At 33.8% G+C, this 10,777-nt stretch overlaps 1 protein-coding gene and 1 long non-coding RNA gene across 2 annotated transcripts in view; one reads left to right on the forward strand and one right to left on the reverse strand.

The window, feature by feature from the left end:
• Nucleotides 1-10,595, reverse strand: part of LOC111085106 — a 14,633-nt gene extending 4,038 nt beyond the window's left edge. Inside the window, exons 1-2 of the long non-coding RNA XR_002609957.1 lie at nucleotides 10,468-10,595; nucleotides 5,386-5,387 (exon numbers count right to left, since the gene is read on the reverse strand). This is a non-coding gene — a long non-coding RNA (uncharacterized LOC111085106). The remainder of the gene's footprint in view (nucleotides 1-5,385; nucleotides 5,388-10,467) is intronic.
• The window catches only part of LOC106478649 (sonic hedgehog protein A-like), a 64,220-nt gene that overhangs the window by 34,926 nt on the left and 18,517 nt on the right, over nucleotides 1-10,777 (forward strand). The window lies entirely within an intron of this gene.

Consider the following 10,777-nt stretch of genomic DNA (forward strand, 5'->3'; position numbering starts at 1 on the left):
TTTTTACACTAGCAGAAATATCGTAAAATTAAACTTAGCTTTACTTCCCCTTCGTGCAACTGCAAATGTACCACAATCTCAGAAAGGAATATTTATTAAAGCGCATTGAAACGATTAGATCTGTAAAACAGAATCTGCAGTAGCAAGCTACTAACAAAATCTATTAAACTTAATTATAAGTCAATCAAATTTTGAAAGAGAACATATTAACATTTAGCGTAATCCCAAACCCATGTGACTGGTAAATAATCCCTTACACGTTGTCATTAGTAAAATTGCACTAAAAAAGCTTACATTAATTATATAAACAGAACTCAAATTAACTTATGAAAGCATACAATCCACATTATTCCAACGATAGCTGATCTGGCTATTATGATATAGTTAAGTAGTACAATAAAAATCTCAGTATTTGAGAACTAAAATAATCTTTGAGTGACCTCCATATTAACACACACAACATTTGCAGTAATTGAAATGGTGCTAACGAACATAACTGAATTTTAACGTACATTGTACAGTCTTATCCTATAATTGAACACGTACCACATGTGAAAGATTAAGATATTTCGATATCTGCTTTATACTGCATATTACTTACTCTAGAAAATTTTGTGAATAATTAATATAAGATATATCTCCCAGTAGCTCAGCGGAAGTTAGAAGGTTTTATAACGCCTAAATCCTGGTTTTCATACCCGTGGTGGGCGTATCATAAGTAGCCAATTGCGTAGCTTTGCGCTTAACAAGAAACCAACAAATAAACGATATTACTACATAAGTACAGGGGCGGATTGCCCGGTGTGCCATTGCATTTGACACATTCTTAAAAATTAATTTTAAATGTTAATTGTTAAGCCAGTATGCAGCATATGATATAGCTTAGTCTGGTCCTTTAATGCCAAATCTGCCCTACGTAAGTAGTTTGTTAGTTGTTTTGGTAGAAGTTCCCTAATTTTAGATAATAATCTGCAGTAAAGTTATCATATTATTTTGTAACTATTTTGATTCATATTTTCAATAATGCTTTACAAATAAGACAACTACGAGCCATGTTTCATGCAGTGTTTAATTAACATAAGCATTGATTGGATCGCTTGATAAATAGTGTTGCCTACTGAAAGCATTTGAATATTCTAGAAGGAGAGGAAAAGTTCTAGAAAACTGATACTTCAACAGGTTTCTTCACCGTATTTTACTACGAGTTTGTTGTTACAACTTTATTATTCGTATTTTTTTTCAGTAAATCACGGAGTTTTATTTCTTCATACGTTTCTGAGTAATTTATCAGTTTTAACATAATGTGGTTAAAAGCCGAATTAATGTTATTTGCTAATTACCATTAGAGATCAAAAATATTTTAACAAATTCCAAAATGGCGTGCAAGTTCAGAGAGGAAGGCAGAGGATCGTGACAGAAAAATTAATTAATGTGACTAGATGTTTAGAAAAGCAGTGATCAAGTATGAAATGAAAAAAATGAAGGAAAAACAAGAAACATGGAAAGATACATTCAATTATAAAACGAAATGGTGATCAAAAATGGTGAGAAATTTTAAGCGGAAAAATATCGTGACAAGAAACTTAAGAGATATTGAAAAACAAAACTTCAAGAAGAACAGTGAAAGAATCTAGACGCCAGGCTTAAGAAATGTCAAACATTAATTAAAGGAGAAATCAACATAATTATGCAGAAAGCTGTGGAAGACATCGTGGATTCTAAGAACACTATTATTCAATATATCGTGCAAACTACTGTTAAAATAGACTTACAAATATCCAAGAAACTAAAACTGTCGACTTTCAGGAAGTAAAAAATATATCTTCAATACAAGCATTTCCGGATGTAAAAATTGTCACAACACAAGGATTAGTGGAATATACAAACCTAGTTACTAGCGTAAGGGTTATAGCATAAAGATATTGAAAAGCAGAATGATACAGTTGTAGGAACAGCTAGAAAGTGTGATTTTTAGACCCCCTGCGAATCTGTCAGCCAATTTCCGATAAATTCTACATTCATCAAGCAGTAACATATTCATAGACAACTTTCCTGGAACTACTCACTCTTTTTGGCATGCCTTAACAGTATCCTTCACAGTAAGAATCACTTCTAGACCCACAATTCTAATGGAAATGAATGCAGTTACGAATCGCAAGTTATGCATCTTGCTATCCACCAGAAAAGACACCATCAATGTCGTCCTTTTCAGTTAATCAGCAGAAAAAGGTGTCCATGTCAAGTTCAACACACGGATGAAGATAAAAGAAAAGACTCTCATACATGCAAAGGGGGAAAAAATTAGGTTTAGAACAGTAATTATGTGATAAAAGTAAGAAAGCAGCTATCCGAAGTTACATCTACACTACGTGAGTAGAAGGCAGCTAGTCATAACCACCCACCGCCAACTCTTGGGGCTATTCTTTAACCAACGAATAGTAGGATTGACCGTAACATTATAACACTCCACGGCTGAAAGGGCGAACGTGTTCAGTGTGAAGGGGATTGAATGAAACGCTATAATATTCTATATAAATATATATATATATAAATAGTCGAGAAACATATATCCAAAACATATACAGAGTTTGAGTACGTTGTACTAAAACTATTTTGGAGTCTTACCACGTCGTTACAGTCCATGCCGCCACATCCGGTCATGCTCTACCTGACGACTATGCGTCTTGAAAATAGACACATAGCGTAGTTTTCATTGTATAAACTCCATCATAAAATCTTATGTCTGAAGCACTCCCTTCTTTCCTGCATAATTTCCATAAGCCATTCAGCGTCCGTTTCAATAGTCTCATTGCACAAAATTCCATAGGCGCAGCCATTGACTTTTCTGTTTATAGATTCTCACATGTCACAAGACGCCGCACTATGCCTACAACAACTGAGTATGACATGTTGCAGGTCTCTTTCTGGATGTTCCTGGTGTCCCAAGTTGATCCATATTTCCTTGTTTTCTAACGTCATTAAATACATATCCCTATATTAACAATTTCGAATCTTCGATCTGAACACGTCTATATGATTTGAGTGTATGGATGTTTTGCATCGGAGAAAGCTGTTATATACCTTTCCCCAAATCGATAAATTTTTCAGGGGCACAACTCTACCTAAGCTCTGAAACATGTCGTCCTACCGCGACTTTATATCAGGTGTGGTTTTGACATGGTTTAATAATTTACATATTCGAAATAATTTTAATATAATGTACTTAACCCTTTATATAAGCTTTAATCGGATTCATTGGAGATTGATTAGTTAATTTAAAATGAAAGTAAGTAACGATTTGATGAATCATAGAAAAAACAGGTACGAATATAAAGACTAGATGCAATAAACACGGAAAACGTAAATAACCAAACATAAATGATCATATGATTGAAAACAACACGAAATAAGCTTTAAAAATATTACAGTGTTGAATACAAAGAAGAATACAAACAAAAGAAAAAAATATGGAAGCAACAAATAATCATCGAATTAAAACCTAACATTAGTAAAACATCACGAACGTTATTATATTTGTACTAAATTAATTACTTTTAAAACTAGAGGGAGCTATTATCATGAACCCAATTATTTGATTGGATGTATTTGCAAGTTGAATGTATCGTACCTTTGTAAGTGATCGTGTCTCACCATCAGAGACAAAACGTTTTGCAGAAACAAATCTATTATCCCACATATAACTATTTCTGAACTTCATAAGACATTCTAGCCCTATAATGTTCCTACTGATGAGAACCGTTGTACAAACAAGATTGTTGATTATACTTAAGTATTCCTTGTTGTGAAATTAGTATTGTCATTTGCTGCCATGAATAAGGACGAGCTGTTTTCTCGAGGTATTTCACTCGATTTTTTAATAGTGATATTGCTGCTTTCCTTGCATTAATTAGTGTAATATATAGTTTAATAAATTGTATAATGAAGAATATCATCCAAGTCTAAATAAGACTTGTTTTTCCTGTTAATGAGCATTGCTAATCCATATTCCTGGACTTTCCTATTACTACCAATGATTTTGATATTACATTTAAATATACGACTGGCCAAACAGAGATTCTAGGTTATTATTTTTTACTCGAAACCACTGATGTAATCCTGCACGTGCCAGGACGTAGGTAAATGTAAAAATGAATAACGACTCACGTTGATATCAATCCATGTGTTGTCTCGAAAAGACTGTCACAATACATTACCTGACAAAGGATTGGTTGTAAACCCAATAGTTAGTCTATTATTGCCGTATTAAATAGTTGGCTTTCACTGCCCAAGGGATATCCAGTAAGAGGGTAATCGCAAGAAATGTTTCGATTGGTGCGTATTTCTTTTGTCTTACATTCTTCTAAAAAACCTAAATTAATGGCATTTGGATCCTCTTTTTTTAATGTACTTTTTCTATCGTACAACTAATAAATTTTAAAGACATTTAAGGAATTAGTTATTTTATTTGGCATTTTTTATGTTTTTTTATATTTAATACACTTTTGTTAACGTAACGCTTAAATAAAAGTAATGTTTAAAAACTTTCAAAGAAGTCATAATATTTGAATGATGAGCTTATCTAAGAAAATATAATGAGCACAGTATTAATAGTAATATAATAAGTATAATTATAAAAAATGCTTTAAAGCACATAACTTGGGGGGGGGGGACTTCTGGGAGGTCTCGCAATTTTTTTATCTATTGTTTGTACCTGTAAAATTGAATGGTAGAATTCACTGACCAAGTACCAGATTAGCGTTTATTTAACTAGCAGTATGAAACACGCCAAGACTATAGCAAGTTAAAATCGTGTGAACTTTACCCTGATAGCATTTAGGTAACATAATAAAATATTGCTTCTATAGTAAAGATAAATGTTGGGTAAAATTTATGAACATCGTAAGCACTATGACCTCTGAGATCTTGTTTCTCGTTGTTGGTTAAGAATAAAAGTATTACTATGCCTTAGTCGTCCAGACCTTGTTGAGAGCTTGCTGAGGTCAGAGAAACTTGCTATTAGTATTAAATAGGAGGTTTAGCAGCTAGGTTTACCATGGTGTCAATACTAGTTGTTCGTGGGGGCCTAGGTTCCCTGCTGCTCTTTCATTATAGCGCTGCCATACGTCTGTTCTGCACCCTTGGGCGTCAAGACAACAAGGTGCTTTCCATTGATTTTCTGAGTTCTATGGAATGCGTGACTACGAAAAGTTTCTAAGGTTTGTATGTGAGCATCTTGTCTGTAGCTAGCTCACCCCCCATTGCCGCTTGTGTACACGCCCAGCACCCACTGACAACCCAAGAGGTCCACACCTAGCATCTATCCATAAATAACTGGTTAGCAAGTATACACACAAAGCTAATATCCGGTACGTCAAAGCTTCCAACATCTAGTGAAACGGAGGGTTCTTTTTCAACATCACCACTTTTTCTTTCAACATTCCCCTGACCGAATGTCATCTTATTGTAAGTAACCTGTTGGTGTCTCATGTATACAACCCTCACTAGACATGTGCCCCATAACTTTCACGATGTATTTCTACAACAAATATTATCAATTGCAAGGCGGGGCCTATGACTTCGATTATTCTTCATACAATTATTAAAACAAAAGAGTAATTCTGAAAACCACTAAAAAAAACATTTAAAGAAGAGAATTATAAACTGAACTTTTTACTTAATTAAATCGCTTACATTTTAAAACAAAACTAATAAAATTTGAAAAACTACATACAAAAATAAAATCCGCGAGGTTTCATTCGCCTGTGCGTTAAATGACCTTTATTAAAACACTACAATTTAACCTCACAATATTAGAAATCATAGAAATGACCAACCTGCAATATCCTCTAAACAATAACAGCTGAAAGAAAATTTAGCGTAATCCACTTGATGAGTTGTAATGAGATGACAATGGAAACAAATATATATATATATATATATACACAAAAGCAAAATTATCGTATCTTCACGTTAACAGGTTAAAAGAAGCATATGTTAATAATATAGAAAATGACGTCTTTTTTAAGCAGAGTTGCTTGCGTACTTGATTCGTGCAACATAAATAGTATGGAAACAGGACATATACATGATCATAAATTACAACACTTATGCAAATTATGTTTGAAATTTCTAAACACTTTATTTCAGGAAAAATTATATTAGCATTTAGTGTACAGATGATTGTTACAGGAGCCCCATTAGCATTTCTCAAACACAGACAGATTAAATACTTGATACTTTTAAAATGCAACGTGTTACATTTGATTATACTAAATATTAATACAATTATAGAAATATATATATAAAACGAAGTTCATAAAATATTGAAACATAATCATTTAGAACATAAGAAGTAGCAATCATAAGTTATGTACAAATTAAGGCATTGTGACTTCGGTTTAACTTCTTTGTGTTTATTTGTTTTGAATTTCGCGCAAAGCTACACGAGGGCTATCTGCGCTAGCCGTCTCTAATTTAGCAGTGTAAGACTAGAGGGAAGGTAGCTAGTCATCACCACCCACCGCCAACTCTTGGGCTATTTTTTTACCAGCGAATAGTGGGATTGACCGTCAACTCGCTGTCAGAGACGAAACGTTTTACAGAAACAAATCTATTATCTCACATATAACTGTTTCTGAACTTCATAAGACATTCTAGCCCTATAGTGTTCCTTCTGATGAGAACCGTTGTACAAACAAGATTGTTGATTATACTTAAGTATAATCGTTGTGTAAATCATAATGTAATGAGGCTTAGAAAACGTTGTTAGGTTGTGAGATTTATTATTGTTCTCGTATACTTTTCTGTTTCCAAAAGCAGTTTTAAATAGCTAAAGAACACTATAGTCCCAAAAAACATCGAAGTCTAAACATAATGAATTTTATTTTATTTTACATATATTTTAGCCACTGTTCACACCAACATGGGATAGTAAATAGCGGATTTTAAGTACCGTTTTTTAATCAGTTTTTTAAAAAACGTTCGTAGTTCTATCTACTACATACGGTAAGAGAGTGATTATGACATATTACTGTGAGTCAAAATTTATCGTATAATGGCCTGTGTAAAAGGCTGTGTTTAGATTGCTCATTTATTTATGTGATTTTGAGAGTTTCGCGCAGAGTTACGCGAGAACTGTCTGTGCGTAGTTATCCCTAATTTGGAACTTACAGACTAGAAGAAAGCCAGACTAGTTTACAGTAACAACTCTAAGGCTACCTTTATCTAACCGAATAGTGGGCTTTGATCATTACTCTGGTAGAGTATCTATGGACCGCAAAGCGCTTTTTTGCAGCAATGAGAAGCGAACTCTGGATTCGCTCACCAATAACAAAGAAATTCAACTAAAGCGTGAAAGACTCTAATAACGTAAAGACATGATTAAAATCGTTAAAAGGGAAAGAGAGATATTTATGCTCAACATGTTGGCCAAGTGTTCACCTCACGTGCTATTCTTTTCTTTAGAGTGATTCTAAACATTCTTCGTGTTTACGTTACTGCTAGTAGGTTAGCCCTTTAGCTCCGTAGATAGTACGTTCGCCGGCATATTGGAATTGCTGGGCCTAATCATGCTCGCTTGAACTGGATTACCACACATGTCATCCCAGATTTCTTGTTTCTTTGTTCATTGTTTTTGTGAACATGTCACCTACACTTGATTTCTTGCTTATGAAATGTTTAAGCATTCTCAAGCACATTTCGTCTAGATACGTATTGTGATAATGACGCACTGAAGGTGTATTTAAAGTCTCAAAGTCTAGTCTTTTGGCATGTATTTTTTTATGAGAGCGTTTCAGTTTTTCCGGGATAAAAATTCTTTGTTACGAAAAAAAAGCAAACTTTTAGAACTAGTTTAAGAATTAGTAATACACACACGCAGCATTTTTAATCGACTTGCCCCCCCCCCCAAAAAAAAGAAAAACTTTCAGGATTGACCTAACTCTAAACCTATAGTTGTAATAATAACGCTGTCAAATGCTGAGTGGAAACTAATTTATTTAGTGCGTGTGTCAAATTTACAACCGTACAAGTTCACGTGGCAAAGTATGAGGAATGGCAATTATGAATATTATACATTGTTGATGGTAGTTCCTGTGAATATTACACATTGTTGATGGTAGTTCCTGTGAATAATACATATTCTTGATGGTAGTTCCTGTGAATATTATACATTGTTGGTGGTAGTTCCTGTGAATATTACACATTCTTGATGGTAGTTCCTGTGAATATTACACATTCTTGATGGTAGTTCCTGTGAATATTATACATTGTTGATGGTAGTTCCTGTGAATATTGTACATTGTTGATGGTAGTTCCTGTGAATAATACACATTGTTGATTTTCAAACCCTTCAAAGACCTTGTTTATACCAAACTATGGATGTCACTCAATATGTGTTATTCTACATTCGAGCTTGACCACTTTTCAATCCAGGTGTTAAGCTCCAATGACCTCAGTAACGCTATCCGGCAATCACTGGCCTGTGTTGAATGATAACTAAAAGTGTAAGACTCGAGGTATTCAAGTGCAGTGGTTTGTAAAATGCTTCAAGGTAATAACTCTTACGGTGCAGTAACTCTTCATAAGTGTCTACTTTGTCGGCATGTGTCAGGTTTTTGGCTGGGATATAAGAAGATTAAAAAATAAAGGCCTATTGGTTCAGTATTGGGCACTACAAGCCATTCTGATACCCGTATTCAACAATACAGAACTATCAAAACATTTATATATCAAATGAATTCCTACTAGTTAAGCTTAAGTTGAACCTCCATAAAACCGTGGTTAAGCTTGAGGTTGTAATCATAAGGTGTGCAAGATCTGTCCACAGTTGGTCCAGGATAAAAAAATAAAAAAAAAAGATCAAAAGAACTATGGATAAATCATCAACATGCTGACCAGTTTACACTTAATCTAAATAATCTCGTTATTATAATCTTTCAGGTTTTGAGTAGATTTGGTGACAACTGAGTGTTTGTTAGTGTGATTTCATTATAAACTGACTTTATTGTTGACTTCGTGGTATTTCTAATTTTGGTAACATTCGTTATATTTTGATTACATACAAATAAACTGTTAAAACTTAACCGTTGAAACAATCAACTGAAATAGTCCAGAACTCTGTGAATCTGAAGTTGTTCTTGACTTACAGGATAACATGATCAGTGAAGTTCCTAAATTATCTATAACATTTCAAGAAAAAATAATCGAATAAAAATATTTAGATATTTTATAATTATTCGTAGAATAACAACTGGAAATCAGTTCATTATTAATGTTTTATTTCCTATGATTAATTCTTTAAACGTCCGATAGGTTTTTCCTTGTTCTTTGTTATTAAGCACAAAGCTGCACAAAGGGTTAGCTGTGATCTGCCCATTACGGGTATCGAAACCCGATATCTAGTAGTATAAGTCCGCAGACATACCACTGTGCCACGGGGGGGGGGGGCGTCCGATAGGTGAAAAGGTTGTAGTTTATCGAATACTATGAGCCCTCTACATCATTTAAACTATACAGTTAAATTAAAAAATTTTAACAATCTAACTTTGCACTTTACCAATAACATTTCGGTTCGCCGATGGGACAGCGGTAAGTCTAAGGACTTACAACGCTAAAATCCGGGGTTCGATTCCTAGTGGTGGACACAGTAGATAGCCCAATGTGGCTTGGCGTTAAACTAATCAATAACATTTTGTTTCGGTCATTGTATTTGGTATTGTTTTACAGTTAAACTGTAGTTTAAACTTAATAAATTACTATGGCTTACTTAACATCAACAATGTTACGTTTTCTGCACCAACAATATAACACCTAGTTTTCAATCAACTATTCTGCTTCTTAAAACTAAAGAGTCGCTCAAACAAAGTTGAAACGTTTACATTCACTAGGCTTTTTGTTTACCTTTCTTTTTTTCTCTCTTCCAGTATTACTTTGAAGAACGAGAATTGTGAAATTTGTAATAGCGTTTTCTATTTGCCCGATGCGTTTGAAATAAGAATTTAAAAAATACATATATAGTTGAACTAATTGAATTTATTGACCTTTTTATGTGTTGTTCGTGAGAAAATTAATCAACTCAAGTTAACTTATTATTCCTGTTTTAGGCGTTAAGTTAAATATAATTTTCTAATTTCTTAATACGTATCGTGGATAATAATAGATACAGTCTTTGTCAAAATATTTGCATACTGTTCTATATTGATGTTATTGTCTACATGCATGAAGTACTTATTGAGTAAATACCCGAGTAGTAACAGAGAAGGTAGGATACGATCGGACAAACATGTACGAGTTGTTATTCTAGTCTGTACAAGTTGTTTGGTGCATTTATTCGTCAAAACACACATACACACTTGTTTTGTATAAAAGGGGTTTGTTTTTGGTATAATCTTTTTCAAAACAGATCCAATTGCTCGATTGTCTAGAAATGGTATGAAGCAAACGGACATTGCCAGAACAGTAGGATACATCCAGTGTACTGTATCCAGAATCTTGAAACGTCATCGGACACCAAGAAACGTTATTCCAGGAAAGTCTCCTGGTAGACGCCGAAAAACTACTGCCCGAGATGAACGTGTTTTGATTAGGTTAACACGAAAAAAAGTCTTGCAACTCTTTAAGACAGGAATGGTATTATCACATTCACTCCAGGGTATCCATAATAGCAATGAATAGGAGACTGACCAAACATGGTTATTTTGTAAGAAGAGCTATCTGCAAATCGATATTAATCAGAATTCACAGCTGTCACCGTGTTATTTGGACAAGACAACATACC

The sequence above is a fragment of the Limulus polyphemus genome, unplaced genomic scaffold (assembly GCF_000517525.1).
Source record: "Limulus polyphemus unplaced genomic scaffold, Limulus_polyphemus-2.1.2 Scaffold238, whole genome shotgun sequence".
Classification (NCBI taxonomy): domain Eukaryota; kingdom Metazoa; phylum Arthropoda; class Merostomata; order Xiphosura; family Limulidae; genus Limulus; species Limulus polyphemus.